At 41.5% G+C, this 22,003-nt stretch overlaps 1 long non-coding RNA gene across 1 annotated transcript in view; it reads right to left on the bottom strand.

Moving 5' to 3' along the window:
* Nucleotides 1-11,089: 11,089 nt before the first annotated feature.
* LOC105546459 overlaps nt 11,090-22,003 on the bottom strand; it is a 24,070-nt gene continuing 13,156 nt past the window's right edge. The window contains exon 2 of the long non-coding RNA XR_001007098.1: nt 11,090-11,457. This is a non-coding gene — a long non-coding RNA (uncharacterized LOC105546459). The remainder of the gene's footprint in view (nt 11,458-22,003) is intronic.

The following is a 22,003-nucleotide window of genomic DNA, read 5'->3' as shown; positions in this document are numbered from 1 at the left end:
ACATACATACCACACACCACACACATCACCCCACACACACAACCCTACACACATCTCACACACACACCACATACACAGCACACTCACACATACATCCCACACACCACACACACAACCCTACACACATCACATACAAACACCACATACACACCACGCTGACACATATATACCACACACCACACACATCACCCCACACACACAACCCTACACATGTCACACACACACCATATATGCACCACACTCACACATACATACCACACACACCACACACACATCACCACCCCACACTACTCTACACACATCACACATACACCATATATGCACCACACTCACACATACCACACACACCACACACACAACCCTACACACATCACATTCACATACGCACACACCACATACACACCACACTCACACATACATACCACACACATCACCTCCGCACACACAACCCTACACATATCACATACACTCTGAATACACACCACATACCCACACATACTTACCGCACACACCACACACATCACCCCCCACACACCACATACACACCACACACATACATACCACACACACCACACACACATCACCCTCACACACAACCCTACCCATATCACATACACACACACCATATATGCACCACACACATACGTACCACACGCACCACACACACATTACCCACACACACAACTCCGTACACATCACACACACACATACACACCACATATACACCACACACAACCACATACACACCACACCATACACACACAAACAACCCCATACACATCACATACACACACACCACATGTACACCACATTCATACATACCACACATACCACACATCACCCACACACACACCACCCTACACACATCACACACATATACTCACCACATATATACCACACAACCACATACACATCACACACACCATACACACACAACCCTAACACACCATACACATACAACCCTAATGTAGCAGCAAGTTGGAGGAGAGAAAGACACACACATATACACACCACACACAAAACCCTACACACATCACACAAGTATACATATACACATCACACACACACCGTATACATACACAACCCTACACACATCACAAACCTATGCATACATACACATACCATATATCCCCACACACAACCACCTACACAGTACACACACTACACACCATACAAACACACAACACATACACACGACCCTACACACATCACACACATGCACATATCATGTGTATACCACACACACCATCACATACACATCACACACACAACTATGTACACATCACACACATAAACACACATATACACACCACATATGTACGATACATGCAACATACACAGCACATGCACCATAAAAACACATACACATACATGCACATACCACATACATAGCTTATACACTACACTCATATACACATATGCTATGCATGCACATAGAGAGACACACACACACACACACACACACACATTTTCTTCCTAGATTCCCAAGTCTTACACTGCACTCCCACCTCTCCTGACTGGGATAGAGGGCTGATAGTATCAAAGCCTGGCTGAAATGAAAAAACCTGGTTCGTTTGGTGGCTGTGACAATGGCATCATCAGGCATCTAAGCTGCAGTCAATGTTCCCAAGTATTCCTCTCTAGATATAAGCTCCTTTGCTTCTGAAATAATCTCAAAGCTCCTTTACAGTCTGATTGAACGAATTCCCACACTTGTACAACGTTCAGTCCATAAGTACTGAACATCAAAGCCAACAGAAAACCCTAAGCATAGGTCTGTCTAGTCAGAGATTATCTCAGTTGACAGCAAGTGACTTGACCCGCCCAAACCACTGAGTTCCGTGACGAATTCTTCTCCAGTACCTAATATCTTCGGGATAATGCATTCATTCACTGAACAACTCTTGGCTGATTGCCTGTGTTAGGTCACTGAGGGAGACACACATCTATGATTCATGTGACCTCAGCCCTCCAGGACCTACCTTCCAGTTTGCTGAGTGTCATAGCAGATGCAGTAGGCAGCCTGCTCGGACCAGCTCCGCATCCATCCTCTGTTCACAAGAAAGGCTTCTTGCTGTGAGTACCTGCAATTCTCTGCTGGAGGGGTTTATCTTTACTGGCCAAGTGTGCCTGTGCTGAATGCAGGAATAGAAATATCCAAGAATGATTTTCCCTGGAAGCCCTCAAATAAATAATGGGCAAGGCATTGGTGAATAAACATTTTAGCCTCCCTGGCCTTGGTTGGGATAACTGTGTTCAACGCTGTCCTCCAGTGCGATTGAGGTCTAGTCCTCCACATCAGTAACTGAACTGATAATACATCCTTAATTGATTTTCTTCGCCTCCCACTTTTACTAACCCCCTCCCCTGCTGATGATTCCTGGGATCACCTCTCAGCTAAACTACTCAGATTTGAATCCTTGTCTCAGAATCAGCTTCCAGAAGAACCCATACTAATTAAAGGGCTAAAATACATGTATAGATAGTTATAATTCTAGAAGAAATGAAGCAGATGACATTAGAGTGCTTTACTTAAATCCTGTAAGAGTTCACAGGAAGAGTAAATTACTTTTGAGTTGGGAAATTAGATTCATGAAGGAGAGTCCTTCCATGGGAAGTAGGATTGGGGTGTTCAGTGATGGAGCAAAAGACACTCTAAGTGGGGCTGGATAATTGGAGGCATGACAGCAGGAATTGAGTACGGTATGTTTGAAAACAGTTCAGTCTTACAGAAGCATTGTATGAAGGAAAACAGCAGCTGAGGAGCAAGGTAAAGATAGATTTTAAATCCTAATGCCAAGGCGAGAAATGTTTGTCAGGCTATCTAGCACAGCTCTGTCCAATAGAAATTTCCAGAATGATGGAAATGTTCTAACTATGAGCTGTTCAATATGGCGGCCACTAGATACAGATGGCTATTTAGCATTTGAAATATGGCCAGTGCCACTAAGAAACTGAATTTTTAATTTAATTTAATTTAATTTTAACGAACTTAAGCAGTCAAATGACTGAGGGCTACCATTTTGAACAGTGGATTTCCGGGCAGTGCAATATGACAGGATCAGAAATATGCTTCAGGATAAGTAATCAGAGAACTGACTCTAAGATCGATTGTATGGGAGGTGATCTGAAGATAGAGAACAATGATGAGGCAGAATGAATAACTGGATAAGTGTTGTTTCTTATTAAGGTTAAAAATAAAATATTTTCTTCAAATAAAAAAACAAACACATAAATAAAACAGATGAAAGTGGAGCTAACCTTGTTAAAATGAAGAGAAATCCCTGAGGAATCTCCCTGGAAATCCCAAAAGCTGCTCAGAACTCAGCTCATTAACCACTAGGCCAAGTCAAAGGTGGTGAAGAGTTCTACCAAGGTAATAAAAATGAAGGAGGAATAAATCTGGGAGACATGATAAAAGTGGAGTTAATCTCTCTTAGCATCTAATTAGGTATAAGAAGTAAGCCTTCAATATCTGCACATTTATTCTCTTATTCACTTAAGCCCAAACCCTGGTGTTATCCAAAATTCTTCCCCATTACTCAGTCATCACAAATATATTCTTCCCCATTACTCAATCATCACAAATATACTAGGTGCACAAAAATAAAGCTTATTGAACAAATTTAACATGCACAGTGTGACATAGATAGTGAGTATTGAGAAAAATCAGGACTCACATCCAGATTCATTGATGAAAGTCTTTCCCTAGGGTTTGCTGCCCACCCCCAGGATAATGCAGTCATAGAAGCCAAGGTAGGGGCCTTTACAAGTAGGGTTGTCAATCAGTAGTTTTAAACAGCAGCAAGTTGGGGGAGAGAAAGACAAATGGATATTAAAGTTGGGAGTTAATTTCAGTTAGAGTTAAGAGAAAGAAGGTAAGCTCTCAGATGTCAGACTGCCAGGATTTCAGGGATATGGTAAAGAAATGAAGTATTAAAAAAGTGAAGATGCAAAAGTGAAGGCAATGAATATAAACTACTCTTTAGCTTTCTGGTAAATAGAAGAAAAGGATGGAATACCCTGGGAATACTCAGTGAGGTGCTTGCTGACTTGCATTTTCTGCATCTATGAAATCTTAAAGTATCAAGAACACCTAATGTCTGTTTTTTTTGTTGTTTGTTTGTTTTTTTTTGTTTTTTTTTTTTGTTTTGTTTTGTTTTTTTGAGACAGTTTCTCTCTTGTTGCCCAGGCTGGAGCCCAGTGGTGCAATCTTGGCTCGCTGCAACCTCCACCTCCCGGGTTCAAGCAATTCTCCTGCCTCAGCCCCTTGAGTAGCTGGGATTACAGGCATGTGCCACCACATTCTGTTTATTTTGTATTTTCAGTAGAGACACGGTTTCTCCATGTTGGTCAGGCTGGTCTTGAACTCCCGACCTCAGGCTATCTGCCCGCCTCGGCCTCTCAAAGTGCTGGGATTACAGGCATGAGCCACCGCGCCTGGCCAACCCAATGTCTTTTCAAAGAAAGTCTTTGGTCATCTGTCACTTTACTTAAAACTAAATGGCCTCATCATCAAGTTGATAGGACCCGAGGTAAACAACTGAGGGAGTCATCTCTTTTAGTCTCACTTGTGAGAATGGAAAGGCCTGGTAGAAGAGTTCTTTCCAATAGAGTCAGGGTGCACTGATGACCAATTGTCCAGGGCACTCACCCTCCCTGTCAAGGAGTTGGAACCCGCCAAAGACACCAGAGAGTTGCAGGTAGCAGCAGGGAAAGTAGAGGCAGAGACATAAATGGAGGATCACTGTGCCTCCTCAAGTCACCTGAAGCAGAGAACAATCAATTTATTCCCTGAAGAAACAAGAAGACCAGATGCGTGCAGCTTCATGGTGTCTTGAACGATGTTGCATTCTCCACAAAGCTTTGCTGAAAGTGGCTAAGATCTTGCCTTCCTTATCTTCTCTTGCATTCTTATGAAAAAAACAGAACACGACAAATCCTGTCTTTTGCAATCTGAAAGAACATAGCCAAGGCATGGGATAGTCCTGAAGACAGTGAGGTGAAAGTGTTGATGTCCTTCAAAAAGTAATCCTAGAAAATTCTCATAGGCAAGCCTCTTTCAAAAGAGTTTCCAATGGCGGTAGGTGCAATGGTCTCATTTTTGAGAAAGTACAGAAATTTTAGGTTTACTCACAGACTCTCTGGAACAGTGCCCTCTGCCCTACAGAATAGCTTTTAAAAACAAACAAACAAACAAAACAGAGTCTTGCTCTGTCACCCAGGCTGGAGTGCAGTGGTGTGATCATAGCTCACTGCAGCCTTGAACTCCTGGGGGACTGCAGGCCCACATGTCACCATGAACAATCCTCCTGCCTCAGCCTCCCACGGTTCTGGGATTACAGAGATAGGCCTCCATGCTGGGCTTGGAATGGCTTTGTTTTAAAGAGACCAAGGTTACAGATAGCTGAAAAGTACAACTTCAGTCCTTTGCAATCTTTTCTAAACATAGCAGGCTGAATCTTCCCTGTTAGTATTGGAAAGATAAATTAATAAAAAATCAGTACTTGAAAGAGAAAAAATTCCAGTAACTCTGGAACGGAAACCAACCTTGGAGATTATTATCTGAAGTGTATCCCTTCCAAAATTTGTATGTGGAAGTCCTAACCCCTAGTTCCTCAGAATGTGACTGTATTTGGAGATGGGGTCTTTAAAGAGGGAATTAAGGTAAAATGAGTTCATGTGGTGGGCCAAAATCCAACCCGACTGGTGTCCTTATAAGAAGAGGAGATGAGGACGTAGACATAACAAAGAGAAGACCGCGTGAGGACGCAGGGAGAAGACGTCATCTGCAAGCCAAGGAGAAAGGCCTCAGGAGAAACCAGCCCTGTCAAAGCCTTGAGTGAGGACATAAATTTCTGTTACTTAAGCTGCGCAGTGTGCAGTACTGTGTTACCGTGGCCCGAGCAGGCAGAGACCATGCAGCCTAACCTTTTCACTTCACTCTTGAAGAATCTGAGTTCAGAATCACACTGCTTGTATTAGCACTAAGTGCAAGCCTCAAGGGTCTTCAATCTCAGCCCAGAGGCCTTCCCACTTACCATACCCCTGACTTTGACAGACTTGGTTTTCCAGAAAGGAGAGAGGATGATAGAGAGAGCAAAGACACAGGGATAGAATCTAGTTAATCATGAGAAAGGAATGGATGGGAAAATGACTCCCTGATTCCATAGCTTCACATAAAAGCCTGTAACTCTTGGGCTACCTTCTTCTTAATGACTTTTGCTTGTTGTGGATTCTTATGCTCAGTCCTAACTTTGTTCTTAACTGGGGCAAATGACTGGTTGCAAACATTCCAAAGTGACTCCAGCATGAATTTTAACTATCTGAAGCCAAGTTGGACTAATGGGCCTAAACTCAACCAAGAAAGTCTTATTCTTTCCTTTGGTGTTTGTATCTCCGACCTGTTGATTCTCTCCCAGCACCTCCTTTTGTGAGAGACATCCAGGGCAGCTGGGAAATTTATGAGGGGGTGTGCGTTTAAGTATTTATAATTACATTTAATTTAGATTTAGTTTCTGGGTTTTTTTTTTTTGGAGCAAATTTTTTTAGTATTTTTTTAAAACTAGGTCCTCAGAATGTCAAACTAATTTTCTTTCTGAATCCTCTGTTAGTTTCAGATGACAAGCTTTTAAAAGCACAGCTCTGTTAGTTTTAGGGAACCTTAAGCCTCATTGTCTTGGAGCCTTCCTGTCCCCTGCTATAGTGTTGTTGTTGTTGTAGCCCAGGGTGTCCTAAATCTCTGATTTCCACCCCCCTGAGTGGTTGTCTTCCATGTATTTTATTTAGAGATAAGGCCATGCCTTTGAGTTTGAATGAAGCATGGCTAACTGAGCTTAGTTTGTTGGGAAGTATCTCTGGATCATCCCAATGTCCCAAAGGAAGGAGGAAATGGCCAGACAGTATTTCGGCCTCTGTCAAAAAACCCATCATTTTCCCCATGATGCTATGGGTGAAATTCAAGCTTCTCCTCTTCGTTTCCATGGATTCATGTAACTGACACAATGCCAGGCATTGTGCTGTGAGCCTGGTAGCTTGTGACCTAGATTCTGCCTGTCACAGATACCGATATATGCAACGGAGACCACCAATCCAGTCTGCACAAATTATCTGTGGTTATTATGCTCGTGAACACTATAGATCAGAGCTCTGGTGGCCATGAATTGTACTTCATATTCACTCTCAGTAAATACAGAATCATAAGAATGAGTAACACAAAGGTAGTGCTCAGTTAAAAACAGGATCCAAAACAAAACATTCTAACCAAGGCTTTTACGTTGGAACCATAAAATAGTTTCACTGCCAGGAAGGATGTATTATAGAACAAAATACTGCTTTTAATTGGTGGGTTCTTTTTTATTTTTCTTTTGAAACACAACTTTAGAGCATGTTTTAATTTAAGTTATAGCCCCAGAAAAATTTTCTCAGTTATAAAATTATCAGCAAGTGATACATGAGTTAAATAATAATACAAGCTTTTCAAATTAGCTATTTAACAATAATAAATGAGTGCACTTTTTTCCAGCTAGGAAATAAGTATTCTTCATTACTGAATTTCTTTTATACCACTATACCGAGACATGAAAACAGTCCCCGTCCACCTAATTTCTTATTAATGTATGGGTTTCTGCCCCAGTAAAGAGAATAAAGTGAAGCTGTGAATTAAACCAAGAAACTGCCTTCCTCAGGTTTTATTAATCACGGCCTTGAGGGAAAGACAGGCAGAGTTCTTGTTGCTTCTATCTGCAATCACTCAAGCGACTTTTGGAGAACTTTCTTCAATGCATGGCTCAACTTTTTGGAACACTGGAGAGCATTCAGGAAAAGAGAGCAAGTGATAAATAGTTTGGAAATGAAGATCAAAAAGAAAGCATTAGGAGAACTAGGAATGTTTAGTCTAGAGAGAAGGAGAATGAGTAGAGACGTATTTTTCCTTACTGTCATAAACAGGACAAAAGCAATTCTTCTTTTTCACAAAGGGTAAGGAAATAAGAACAAGTAAAAATAAGCATAAGCAAGGAATTTGACTTTTTTTTTTTTTTTTTTGAAACAGAGTTTAGCTCTTGTTATCCAGGCTGGAGTGCAATGGCACAATCTTGACTCACCACAACCTCCGCCTCCCAGGTTCAAGCGATTCTCCTTCCTCAGCCTCCTGAGTAGCTGGGGTTACAGGCATGAGCCACCACGCCTGCTAATTTTGTATTTTTAGTAGAGACAGGGTTTCTCCATGTTGGACAGGCTGGTCTTGAACTCCCAACCTCAGGTGATCCTCCAGCCTCGGCCTCACAAAGTCCTGGGATTACAGGTGTGAGCCACTGTGCCCAGCCTGATTTTAATTGATATAATTTCTTTCTTTAAAACAATAATGGAATGCTTAGGAACTTGGGAAATTATCCTGGAATAGCTTCAGAATGCTATTCTGCAGGTCAATCTAAAGATGAAGATATAGCGATATCTATCAAGGGGAGTGGAGAATTAATGTCATCCGTATAACACAGAGTCAAGAATACTTTGCATGGATAATTGCAGTAATGACAGTGTTTACTTCTAACTTTAACATTCATCACACATTGATCAAATGCCTTTTCAGGCCAGACACTGAAGCATTCATGATCACAAGCACAGTGTGCTCACCACATGGGTACTTTCTAAGTGCCTTACACGCAAGTTAGTCCTCGCCACAGCCATGTGAAATAGATGCCGTTCTTTCCTTACTTTTGCAAATAAGGATACTAAGGCTGAAAAGAGTTTAATTATTTGCCCAAAGTCACACATTGAGGTTACAAATAAGAGTCAAGATTTGAACCTGTGTCCTCTGAGAAGCAAACACCAAGATGAGATGAGAGGTGCATGAGCTTTATTGGGAGCAACACCCATGGAGGATAAAGGGAGCAGAAACAGGAGGAGGGGGCAGGAGAAGCCTTCAGGCTGAGATGCAGGTGTGACATCTGTGAAGGGAGAGAGGGAAGAAAGGACTGGGTAGGAAGAGCCTCAGATGACTTCACAGATCTTCTTGGCTGGGAGCAGCCTAGAAGTTTGTGTTGCCATGAATGCTCTGGTGAGGGGCAAAGCAACATTTGGGGTCTTGGCCTCTGTAGTAGGTTCTTGTGAAGGGAGGTCTGAGTGGGGCAACACAGAACCCAAGACATCTGGCACAAAGCCATGCTTTCGGTCACTCTGGTGGGCTTTTTCTGTGGGCCACATCCTTTAAGGGTGTGTGGTGAAAGATGTAACCCTGTGGTTATGAAAGATCCAGGTAGTAAAAGGGGATGCTGCATTACAAAGCTCTACAGAACCCTGTTCACATAGCGTACAGTGTCTGCAGTGCCTGCTGAGTCCAGCAAGCGGTGACCGGTAGTGAAGAGTTCGATCATAATCTTCCAATCCAAACATACTTGTAAGTTTTGCTCTGGGACACCTTCATTGCATAAACTCTCATAAAACTTCTCAGCCAATGTTTAAATATTTATGCAGCACTTACTAAATACAAAGCACTGTCTTAACTGCAGTGGGAAATACTGTTCTAAGACCTAAAAGGCTCAACCCTTCCCTCCAGTGGTTTATCCAGTAGAGAAGATGTCACTCCTATACATAACCAGAGACATTTGAGGTGAAGAAAATTGCCACATTGGGTACAGATATGGTGCTGAGGAAGTTTAGGGATTAGAGGGCCTACTTCCTGTTGGAAAGATTGGGGAAGATTTCATGAAGGAAAAAAGCAATGATATAGTTTCCTCAAATACAAATATGTTGCCTGGGAGAAGCAATATTTAATGCAATGGGAGGAAGACACGTAAGGCTGTCACTGACGTAGGAAGCCAAGCATTAAATGACAGTATCATGATTATCATAAGTATAAGAAATTTCTCTTTTAAAACTTCAGACCCTAAGGGAGCTAGAAATCTACTCATCTGTTTTAGTATATGCAGAAACAAAGAGATTTACTTTCTATCTCTAGTCATTTTTTAGGGCCGTTATAACAAAGTACCACAGAAAGAGTGGCTCAAGGCAACAGAAACTTGACGAGTGTGGTGGCTCACACCTGTAGTCCTAGCACTTTGGGAGGCCAAGGTGGGTGAATCACCTGAGGTCAAGAGTTCAAGACCAGCCTGGCCAACATGGTGAAACCCCGTCTCTACTAAAAAATACAAAAATGAGCTGGCGTGGTGGCGGGCACCTGTAATCCCAACTACTCGGGAGGCTGAGGCAGGACAATCCCTTGATCCCAGGAGGCAGAGGTTGCAGAGAGCCAAGATCATGCCACTGCACTCCAGCCTGGGTGACAGAGTGAGACTCTGTCTCCAAAAAAACCCAGACACTTACTGTCTTACAGTGCTGGATCCAAGATCAAGATGTTGGCAGCACCATATTCCTCTAAACCTACAGGGAAGGACCTTTCTCTGTTTCTTAGTTTCCAGGTAGTCCCAGATGTTCCTTGACTTGTAGAAATGTCTCGCCAATCTTTGCCTACATCTCGATATGATGTTTTTGTGTGTCTCTATCTCCATGTGGCCATGTTCCTGCTGTGTCTTTGTCTATTTGTGAGGACACCAGTCCTGTTGGATTAAGGACTCGCCCTAATCCAGCGTGACCTAATTCTAACTAACAAAAACTGTGCTGTGCCTATTTATTTATTTGTTTATTTATTCATTTATTTATTTACTTACTTATTTTTGAAATGGAGTTTCACTCTTGTCGTCCAGGCCGGAGTGCAATGGCGCAATCTTGGCTCACTACAACCTGCGCCTCCCGGGTTCAAGCGATTTTCCTGCCTCAGCCTCCCAAGTAGATGGGATTACAGGTGCCTGCCACCACACCCAGGTAACTTTTTTGTTTATATTTTTAGCAGAGACGGGGTTTCACCATGTTGCCCAGGCTGGTCTCAAACTCCAGACCTCAGGTGATCCACCCACCTCAGCCTCCCAGAGTGCTGGGATTACAAGCATGAGCCATGGTGCCCGGACACTGTGCCTATTTCTGAATAGGATCACATTCTGTGGTTCAGGGGCTTAGGACTTCAACATGTCTTTTGGGGGGTACACAGTCTGACCCATAACCTTATCCTATTAATTAAACTTTGGCACCATTCTTTGTTGTTTTATTAAATTTAATTTTGCATGAGCAACAGTTTTTTCCTTGGAGTTGCTAGGTACTGAGAGCTCTGCAGTGAAAACAGGCTTAAAGCCTTTCATCTTCATGTCACTAAATTAGTATACATCTCTACACACTACAATATTGAGACTTCTGAATAAAGTTTAAAAAAAATAAAAATAGTTTTCAGACATTTGACAAAAACAGACATCATCATTGCTTCTTGGTCTTCCCCAGTCAGTCCGGATTCACACTCAAACACTCTGTGAACGTTTGCTATAGTTTCAGAGCAGATTCTTCACGTAGAAATTTCCAAGGTAAGAGTTGAGGTGCCCTTTCAGGTCATAAGAATCTGTCCTGTCTTTCCTGAGAAACAGAAACAACAAGATATCCTTTCCGACTCCAGGCAGGTGGAGGATACTAGGAATAAGGTCTAGATGCAACTTGGGACAGGCCAGTAAACTGGTTTAAAGATGAAGTTACCCACTTTTGGCAGATCGCATTTCCCAAAGATTGCCACAGAAAAACATAGCCCATCCCACATGCTCTGTTTATAATGTGAGGCTGGCACTCCTCCATTGAGAAGTGGGAGTTTAAATCCCCCCTCTTGAATATGGGCAGGGTTTAGTGACTAGCTGCTAATCAACACAATGTCCTGGAAAGAAAGCTAGGTGACTTGCAAGGCAAGGTCACAGAAGCTGATGTGGTTTCTGCCTTGTTTTTCTCTCTCCCTTTTCCTCCCACTCCTTCTCTCTGCGCATGTCCCTCTGTTCTCCCCACTCCTCTTTTTCTCTGTCTGTCCCCATCTCTCTCCCCATGCACTCACCTTTGGAGCTCAGGCACAAGCAGAGGCCACACGTGGGTATGTGAGCCAACCCCAACTACCTTCTTGGCCATCAGCCAGCGTCAGGCTCCCAACAAGGACATGAAGGAGCCTTCAGATTATTCCAGCTGAGCCCCCCGACATTAGGAAGCAGAGATAAGCTGTCTGCATTGTGTTCTGTATACATTCCTGTCCACAGAATCCATAGACTTAATAAGTGGTTGCTTTATGCTACCATGTTTTGGAGTCACTATTACACAGCCGTAGTCACTGGAATACCATATATCCAGCAAAATAACAAGTTGTGAAGCTAGTCTCTTAGGTGTCATATTTGTTGATGTTTCTAGGATGTTCTCCTGACATCTGAGAAAGATAAGCCTTTAGAAGCAAAGGGGAAGGAGCAATAATGCTTAAATGACCTTAAAGCCTAAGAAGTTTCAGGCTGTCAATGTGAAAAAGCATTTCATATGGATACCTCTCCCCACAGGGTCCCATGGCCTGGCTACTGCTTCTTAATCTGTGGTGGTCCAGGCAAGCGCTTAACGCCCTTGAAATGAATTAATATCAGTTTCATCTCAGGTAACCACATGCAGAATATTTATTAATCATTTTTACAAAGAGTGTAGCTTGCTAAAAAGGTGACTCTAATTTGAGAGATTTTAAACTTGTTGGGATAGCTAACATACTCTGTCCTCCTGTTAAGAAAAAGTGTTCTCTCTTTTTCCTTTCCTCCCTCCTTTCTTCCATTTCCACCCCATCCCCCTTAGTTCCTTTTATTTATTTATTTATTTGAGTGGTTTCTATCTGCATACAAAAAGCAAAGATAAGTGAACAAAAGGTAAGGGGGAAGGAATAAACTTATTTTCTATTAAAGTTGGTGTTAATATGTTTTTGAGTTTATAAATCACTTTTTTGTGGACCTTACAATTTGCCCCCTTTTCTACCTGGATGTTATTGAACTTTTCAGTTGAAATAACACATTCATCTCAACCTTTCATTTGAAATGTATAAAACCTCCTAATTAAGTGCAATGATGCATTAATATGGAATTCAACAGTTCCTTTTAAATCATGATCTCGACATCTGCAAGGTCACCACCACTAACGCACTGTAGAATGATAAACTGTTAAAAGTGAATAAGAACTCAGAGGTTGTGTAATTAACCCCTTTATTTTACCTGCCATCAAAGTGAAGTTATTTGCCCAAGATTAGAAATTTGAAGTTGTCTTTAAACTCTGTATCTATCTAGTTCTCATCATCTTATGCATCAGTCTTTGGGAAGCTCATGGAGACAAATACCTTAGGTTAGAAAGTTTGAGTTCAGATCTTAAGATTGAGAACAGTGACATTCTGGTGGTAGTGGTGGAAGGCTGGAGGGAGACCAGAGATGGGAAAGAAATTATAACAGTCTGACTACTTACCATTTTCTATAGTAGTAGTAGCAGTAGTAGTAGTAGTAGTAGTAGTGGTGGTGGTGTCTAATCCTGGAATTCATTTTAACATCAGAGTTATGTTTCAAGAAAGTGCCGCATTTAATATTCACTGTACCTGAACTGTAGCAAAAATGTGTGATTTTCTGTGCCTTCTTTAGATGCTGTATAATACACTTTCTTGTTTTTTTAAACATTTATTTTAGGTTCGGGGTACATGAGAAAGTTTGATACACAGGTAAACTCATATCACGGGGGTTTGTGGTGCAGATTATTTTATCACCCAGGAATTAAGCCCAGTACCCACTGGTTATCTTGTCTGCTCCTCTCCCTCCTCCCACCCTCCACCCTCAGCAGGCCCCAGTGTCTGTTGTTTCCTTCTTTGTGTTCATAAGTTCTTGTAATTTAGCTCCCATTTATAAATGAGAATATGCAGTATCTGGTTTTCCATTCCTACATTAGTCTGCTGAGGATAATGACCTCCAGCTCCATCCGTGTTCCCACAAAAGACACGATCTCATTCTTTTTTATGGTTGTGTAGTAATCTGTGGTGTATATGTACCACATTTTCTTTATCCAATCTGTCATTCATGGGCATTTAGGTAGATTCCATGTCTTTGCTATTGTGAATGGTGCTGCAAAGAACATTTGCCTGCATGTATCTTTATGGTAGAATGATTTATATTTCTCTGGCTATATACCCAGTAATAGGATTGCTGGGCCAAATGGTAGTTTTGTTTTTAGTTCTGTGAGGAATTGCCATACTGATTTCCACAAAGATTTAACTAATTTACACTCCCACCAAAAGTGTTCCCTTTTCTCTGCAATCTCGCCAGCATCTATTTTTTGACTTTTTAGTAATAGCCATTCTGACTGGTATAAGATGGTATCTCATTGTGGTTTTGATTTGCATTTCTCTAATGATCAGTGATATTGAGCCTTTTTTCATATGCCTGTTGGCCAAGTTTTCTTTTATATGTTTTCCTGATGGCTCAGTGGGATCTTCCCAGGTCCAAGTTTCTCTCTTCTTCTAGTGAAATAGTGATTTTAAAAACACACGATTAATTTGTCAGAAGTTGTTCCGTAATTTTTTAAAAAATGTAATACATTTTGTTGATTTTTTCTTTTGTGTGTTTTTTTTGTTTCCTCAGCTGAGTTTATATTTAATCAGTCTCTAAACTTAGAGCCATTTCATTCAAGGAAAAAAATTATTTTATTTTCAGACATTTCCCAAGGTGAGTGAGGATCTAAGTATAGGGAATGGCATCCTCTTGTATTTCAGATTAAACTTTGAAAAAGCATTAGCAACTGTTAGATCTCATCTCTTCTCACTTATGAGCTACTACAAATAAGTAGGAGAAATGAATATGGTATTTATGAAGCTTCGAATATGAGAGTTAAAGATTCTTCTTTATATCATTGCTATATGATTTTAGAAATTTTAGAAGATAAGTTGTAGCACTTTGATTCAGATTTTATATTTTTATTACAGAAGTCAAAAGATGTGTCTTAGAATACAAGTGTCAGGCTTGGATGTTTCCTATGTTTGAGAACTCCTGCTCTCATTTGGGTTGTGTAGTCAACTCTGTTATTGAGGCCTGGCTCCACTTCTGTAATTACACACCTTCCTGCACCATCAGCCCCACTAGGTCATTCTTCTCAGCATGCTCATATGCTTCACTGTCTCTCACCTTTAAACAGAACATGCAAACAAACCAAATCCCTCCTTTGACCCTACATCTTCTTCTAACTGTTGCCTCATTTCTCTTCTCCCTTTTCTAGCAAAATTCTCAACAAAGTCACTCATGGTCTCTGGATCCACTTCCTTACCTACTGTGATGGGGTTTTGGTCCCCATAACTCTTTTTAAATATTCTTGTCTACATCCCAAAGAATTGCCACGTTGTCAAATCCAATTGCCCTCTCCAAGCCCTCTTCTTACCAACCCCTTCAGAATCTCTCTGCACAGCTGATCACCTGCTTTATTGAAACCTCTTGCTTCTTTTCATTTGTATTCATCTGGTTTTCCTCATGCCTCTCTGGAAGTTTCTTCTGTCTTCTCTGCCGGAGTCTCCTCTTCAGCTTAACCTCGAATATGTTGAAGGACTCCCAGGACATAGCTCTAGGCCAGCCTCTCTACTTACATTGTCTCTCCAGTGAAATAGTCTGGTCCTAAGGCTTGAGATGTCATCAATATGTCAGGGACTCCCAGACTCTCCTTTTCATCCCTGGCCTCTCTCCAGGGCTCCAGACTCAGATATCCAACTCAGTATCTCCATTAGGTTCTTTAACTGGTGTCTCAAATATGAATTCATCCTCTCCTACCTTCTAACCTGTTCCTCCCCCAGTCCTTTCAGTCTCAGGTAACAGAATCAACTACCCACCCAGGGACTCAATACTTGATTTTCCCTTTCTAATCCATCAGTGGGTCTGGTGGCTCTGTCTTCAACGCATATTTCAAATCCACCTGCCTCACCCATCTCCAATGCTGTCACACTGATCTCAACCACCGCCATCACTTCCTTGGATGACCACAATTGTCTCTGCATGTCCGTCTGCTTCTACTTTTCCCTCCACAGTCCATTCCCACACAGCGGCCAGAGAGGTGTTTTTAAAATATAAATCAGATCATGTCATTTCTGTGCTTGAAAGCATCCAGATATTTCCTTTCCAAAAGCACTTAAAATACAATGTACAGCTTTCCCCCAATTCACAGTACTCTAGTTGACTTAGACCCTATGAAACTCCATTTCACCTTGTACCATTTGCTCCCCCCTTCCAATATCCCAGCCATTTTGACTGTCTTTTTGCTCCTCCAATATGCCTTCCACTTCTGGGTGCTTGCATATTCTTTCCCCTTTGCATAAAGTTGGGCCCTTCTCATTTGTCAGATCTTAGTTTAGATGTCACGGCCAGCTCCTTGGAGCAAACTTCCATGATGACTCTTTCAAAGCAAGTGCCTCCTCTCATCACCACGCCTGGTTCATTCCCATTAAAGCTCTTACCGTAATTATAGGCTTATTTTCTCATTTATTCTTGTCCATCCCCCGCAAGAATGTGAGCCCCATAACAGCGTGGACTTGCTTGGTCTTGTTCATCCCTGCATCACTGCTGCCTAGAACAATGTCTGTCCACACAAAGCATTCAATAAACATTTGTTGAATGGATCAATCAGTTTTTAGACTACTCAAGCCATTTGTTTTTCCTTGATTGCTTGACAATCTACTTGTTGGCAAAGTATCCCTCTATTAGAGGAAATAACATGCTTCATTTTCATCTTAAACATGTGTTCAAAGAAGACATAGGATTGTAATGGGTTAGAGGGAGATCTTTGCTTTTAAGTCTGAGCTTTTAAGTAGTATATCCCTTAATGATGGCAAATAATTAAAGATTAAGTTATGAGACCAATGAGATTTCCACTAGCAAACATCACCAAATATTTTCTATTTTTCATCCCTTTTGTCAATTTTGTTTTATCTGACTATAAACATAGTCATAACTATGAAAGCTGTTGCTCAAATATAATTTTCAATTGTTGGCATTCTAGAAATACTACAAAATTCACATTTGTGATTATTTCAAATTCATTAATCTCAAGACTATGTGATGCTAACTCTTATTCTCAAGAATTATAAAGTAAAGATGATGATATGGAATGTATTGCTACAATGCCTTGGGATATGAAATTGTATCTATAAAACACTGATGTAATGCTATGAGCTCATATTATAAATAGATACTAAATCATCTGTGCTTTGTGGAACATTGTATCTTTATAATATCTTTTGTATATAATTCTAAAGAAAAAATAAAACAAAGTTGCAACTAACAGGTGCGTCGCCTCAAACATACAACTCTTGGCATTCCAACATTCTGACTCCAGGAAATGCCTGCAAAAGCTGGTAGTCAGCTTAAGATAGCACATTTAGTAACCAAGTAATTTTAGAAATCAATTTCAGAGGAGAAATAGAAGACATTTTCTGTAATATGCCCTCTTGCTTCAGTATGAACTGTTGACATTGTTTTATTTTTTAAAGTGAAAGCAAAGGATCGAAAATAAGTATGTTGTGAAAATCCAACATAAAGTACGTTGAAAAAGTTTAAGATAAATTTTAAGATAGCATGTTTAACACTCTAGAAAATAGAAAAGAATAAAGTACCTCTAAAACGTCTTGAGGGGGAAAAGGTAAATGTAAAACTTTGCTGATCAAGATAAAGATCCAATGTAAAGTACTCTTTTATTGGAAGAAAAAAGAAAAAGAGAAAAGAAAGGGCTAAAGAAAGACAGGGTTTGATTAAGAGGTGCCATGCCTGAGCTAGTTTAAGTGGTTGAACTCAATCTCCTGAGCTGTGCAATCAGAAAAATCATAGTCTTTGTTAACCATTTTTCTCTGTGTTTCCATATTTTGCAGGAGTCTTCAGCCATGAAAAGTGTGAAAACACGGTCAGGATTACAGGTACAGCCGGAGCTCAGCGAGGGGCTAAGGTCAGAGTGGACTGGAGACGTTGGGGACTATTTTCTGGGAGGGACTGGTCTGCAGCTAAATCCTATTGGATGCACACTGATTTTGATAGAGAGAGAAAGAAGTGGGTGGTGAGGCAAGATGGGAAGATAGAGACACGTACAAAACAAAAAGCAGTTAGAAAAACTGAGTTAGACTTTCCTACCTCCAGGAAAAAGGGTTTAAAAGGGCACTCCGAAGGAAACAGGCAACATTTAATATAGTCATAGAAGTGGAATGGGATGAAACTATGGTGGGTTTTGAGTTACAGCTGGTATGGACAGGCAGTAAGAAGCTACTAGAAACGTCAAGCAAGGGTGGTATCAAGGGGGTGGTGTTTCAGGAAGGGAAACGTTTGTCTGTGTCAGGCTAGTTGCAAGGACATAAGCTTGGAGTCATTCCTTGATACCGTTTCTGCAACTGGGATGTGAAGTGTAGTAAACTGGAGATCTGCATTCTGATGGTAATAATTTTAATAGAGATAAAGGAGTAATTCCAAGAGGCAGTATATGGTATTTTACTTAATTCTCATAATAGCCCCCTCCAAATAGGTATTATTATTCCAATTTAGAGGTAACTGAGTCTCAGTGATTTATTAAATAAGTTACTCGAGGTTAAACAGTGGAAGCGAGGTTCAGAACCGGCAGATTCAATGAGTGGTGGATGAGGATGAACTGAAATGTTTTTATTAGCATGTTTTATAAAACTGATTTTTATTTTTTATTTTCCTTATTTCTCCTAGGCCTGGGAGCCTAAAATTGGTTTCTGTACGTATGTATATCAAAGACAAGTGCTGGGTAGGTAATGCCAAAAGTGAAAAAGGATGGCCAGGTATTTTTTAGTTTGAAACTAAGTATTTGGTTTGACATAAATCAAAGATGAGTATCTGATAATAAACAACAGTCTAATAAAGACTGATAATAGGCGATTACCATCTGGTTAAGGCAAGCACCCTTCACTAAGTTTGCTCCAAGTGTGTCCCTCTGGGTAATGGTGACTTTGGGCTGAGAGTAATCGCAACCAGAGGTCTCAAGAGCACTTGCTCTGAGCAATATTGCAGTGCTGAGGGGAACCCGGGCAGCCCACCTGGCTAATTCAGAAGCAGCACAGCATCAACTTGCAACGCCGGGGTGAGAGGGCAAAGCTGAGCTGAGAGTTGAAAATACAGCTCAAGTTTTAGAAATCCAGATTTTAAAAACTGGGAAGCCCTCTTTCTAAAGAAAAACAGAAGCTCGCAGTTTTGTTTCATTAGCCACCGGTGCCTTGGAGCCATGAACTTTCCCCCACTTCGGAAACGTCTCTGGAAAATTCATTTCATGCTTGTCTACTCCAGTAAAATCCTTGACTGAACTGTTACAAAACAGGAGGCTTGGCCCCGGGAATGTGAGAAATCACCCGATACGGTGGAGCCAGTTGGCATCCTCGGGAGCCCTGGGCTTCTGACCTTGGGTTTACCTGTCATCTTGGACCGTGACCTTCTCCCAGCAGAGGGGACTTTCTGATTGTTCCCGTGCCACAGGACAGGGAAGCGGACAGAGCACATGTATCACATTCTTTGACACCCTAGAAAATATCCCCTAGCCGAGGGAGGGCTGTCGGTGCCCTGGCTTCAAGGCTCTGCATTCACCAGCATCTGAGCGGCAGTCTTGGAGACTTACTTGGTAACTATCAAATCTCTCTGAAGGCCTCACCTTGTGTTTTTTCTCGTATAAAGACGAGTCTTCATCCATTACCTTATTGCTGTGAATGCTGCTCTTAAAAGAATGTAGTGAACATCCCTGTCTCCTCTGGTGTAGATTTTTACCCAACAATCTTTGAATAGATTCTTGGGCAGCCACCTGCTCATTTCCACCACACTCGTTTCAGAACTCAACTCCTCAAGTTCTCACCCTCGCACTCTCAGAAAATGATTGAATTTCTACTTCCCTCAAGAAAAAGTGTGGATTCTCAATAAGAATGGATTGAGCATCTGCTAGGAAGCAGGAATTGTGCTAAGTTCTCAGAATATGGAGAAAAGTAAACGTCATCTCTGCCCTGGATGGGCTTATGGCTTGGAGAGGGAATAGGCATGAAGACACATACTGGTGTCAAACTTTGTAGGTGAATTTAATGGATAGAAATACAGGGGGCGGGGTAGGGGAGGGGTCGCCATTTCCACTTAGGAGGGGAGGACAACCTTCCTAAGGACTACTTGGGATGAACATCCTAAATTCCCTTCCCTCTGCTCCCTAAATAATCCATAGCTGTATGTTTTCCTAACATCTTTCTCCCTGTCTTAGAAGAGGTGTCTACAGTTTCCTAAGGTTAACCCTTTACGTATCTCTTAAAGATAAACTTCATCTTCTAATGTAAAAGCGGGGCAAAAATTACAAAAGTATTATCAACAACAACACAGAAAAAGTTAAGAAAGAAAAATATCTACCATTACCCAACTGACTTTTTAATAGCCCTGCCATGGTTCCTTTTTGTCTGTTTTAATCTGTATTTTCCTCTATGGTTTTAAAAAGCTGTAACCAGAACCGCCTGTGTTCATTGCTCATCCTCTATGCCCTCCTTTGGGACCTGACCTGACCTCCTGACCTCGTGATCCGCCCGCCTCGGCCTCCCAAACCGTGCAGGGAGTACAGGCGCGAGCCACCGCGCCCGGCCAATTCCTTTGTTTATTAAATCTTTTCTGCTAATTAAAATGGAGTAGCAATACAAGTATCCACTGATGGGAGAACGGATAAGGAAAATGTGGTCTGTACATACAATGGAATGTTATTCAGCCTTAATAAGGAAGAGAATTCTGACCCATGCTACAACATGCACGCACCTTGAGTACATCTCAACCTGTTTAAATCAAAGGATTTAGTCCGCACTGCAGCACACAGCTTATTTGTGATCATTAAGTGAAGTCGTGAAGAGGGGAACAAACGTGTACTCAGAGACGCAGCCAATGTCATCCCTCTGTGAGACGTGCTTACTGGCTTGTGTGTTAAAGAGTGACTGGACTCCTGTTCCTGTAGGCTGAGGGTTCTCTAAACTCCAGTTCTGCCTTCCCAGTCAACAGAGGCTAAAGATACTAAGCAACATTTTTCGTTTTGTTCCTCTCTGTACATAGTCTTTCAGGCACCCAGGTTTTGCAACTTCACTACCTCTTCTTTGCTATTGTTACGAATAAATACCAGGGAGGTGGTGAGGGGACCAAAGAGCATACTGAAAAGGGGATGAGACAGGAGAGAGGATGACAGATCCAAAGCTCGGGGTGGGGAAAGAGCTTACTTGAATGATTTAAGACCCAGAAAAAGATGAAGACAGATACCCTGGGTGAATGCATCAGAGACTAGAGGATGGCGAATCACCTCCAGAAAACCTGTGCCTCAGGCCTGAATGAAGCAGAATTCCTAAAGTCAGCCAAAGGAAGACCAGTCTGATGGTTCACAGAGGTGACCCAAGGAGGCAGCCGGCACAGAGGCCGGGTAGGAAGTGCTGCAATAGTGGCTGGACCCTGGCAGTGCAGGAGAATCGTCTGGAGCTTTGGGAGACTGCCAAGGCCTGGAGAAACACATATCTGTTATGAAGTTCAGAAACAGGCAGAAGTAAATAATATATGTTTTAGATATACATACATTTGCATATAGGTATAATAAAAGCATTTTCAAAACAAAGACTTAAAAATTCAGGGTCGTGTTTACCTCTGGTGTAGGTAAATGAATGCATTAGTTGAGGATTACATGGATAATGAACTAATTATGATGTCCTGGCTCTTAAAGCAGGTGGTAGGTTCACGGGTATTTGTTACATTATTAAAATCGGACTTTATGAAAGATGTGTCCATGCAGTGGTGATGCCTGTGCCATGAATCAAGAGTCGAACTTTTCCAGTTCTAAGCACCTGAGATCTGATTTAGAAATTTACTAATGCTACTATTAAAAAAATTAGGACGACTACTATTAGGCCATCCTAATTTGGATGACTACTATTAAAAACATTAGAAAATAAGTGTTGGTGAGGATGTAGAGAAGACAGAACCCTCATGCACTCTTGGCGGGAATGTACAATGGTGCATGCAGCAGTGTGGAAAATAGCGTGTGATTCCTCAAAAAATTAAACATTGAATTACCACATGCTCTAGCACTACCATTTCTGGATATATATCTAAAATAATCACCACGC

The sequence above is a fragment of the Mandrillus leucophaeus genome, unplaced genomic scaffold (genome assembly GCF_000951045.1).
Source record: "Mandrillus leucophaeus isolate KB7577 unplaced genomic scaffold, Mleu.le_1.0 Scaffold36, whole genome shotgun sequence".
NCBI lineage: Eukaryota > Metazoa > Chordata > Mammalia > Primates > Cercopithecidae > Mandrillus > Mandrillus leucophaeus.
This window is presented reverse-complemented; position numbering and strand designations above follow the sequence as displayed.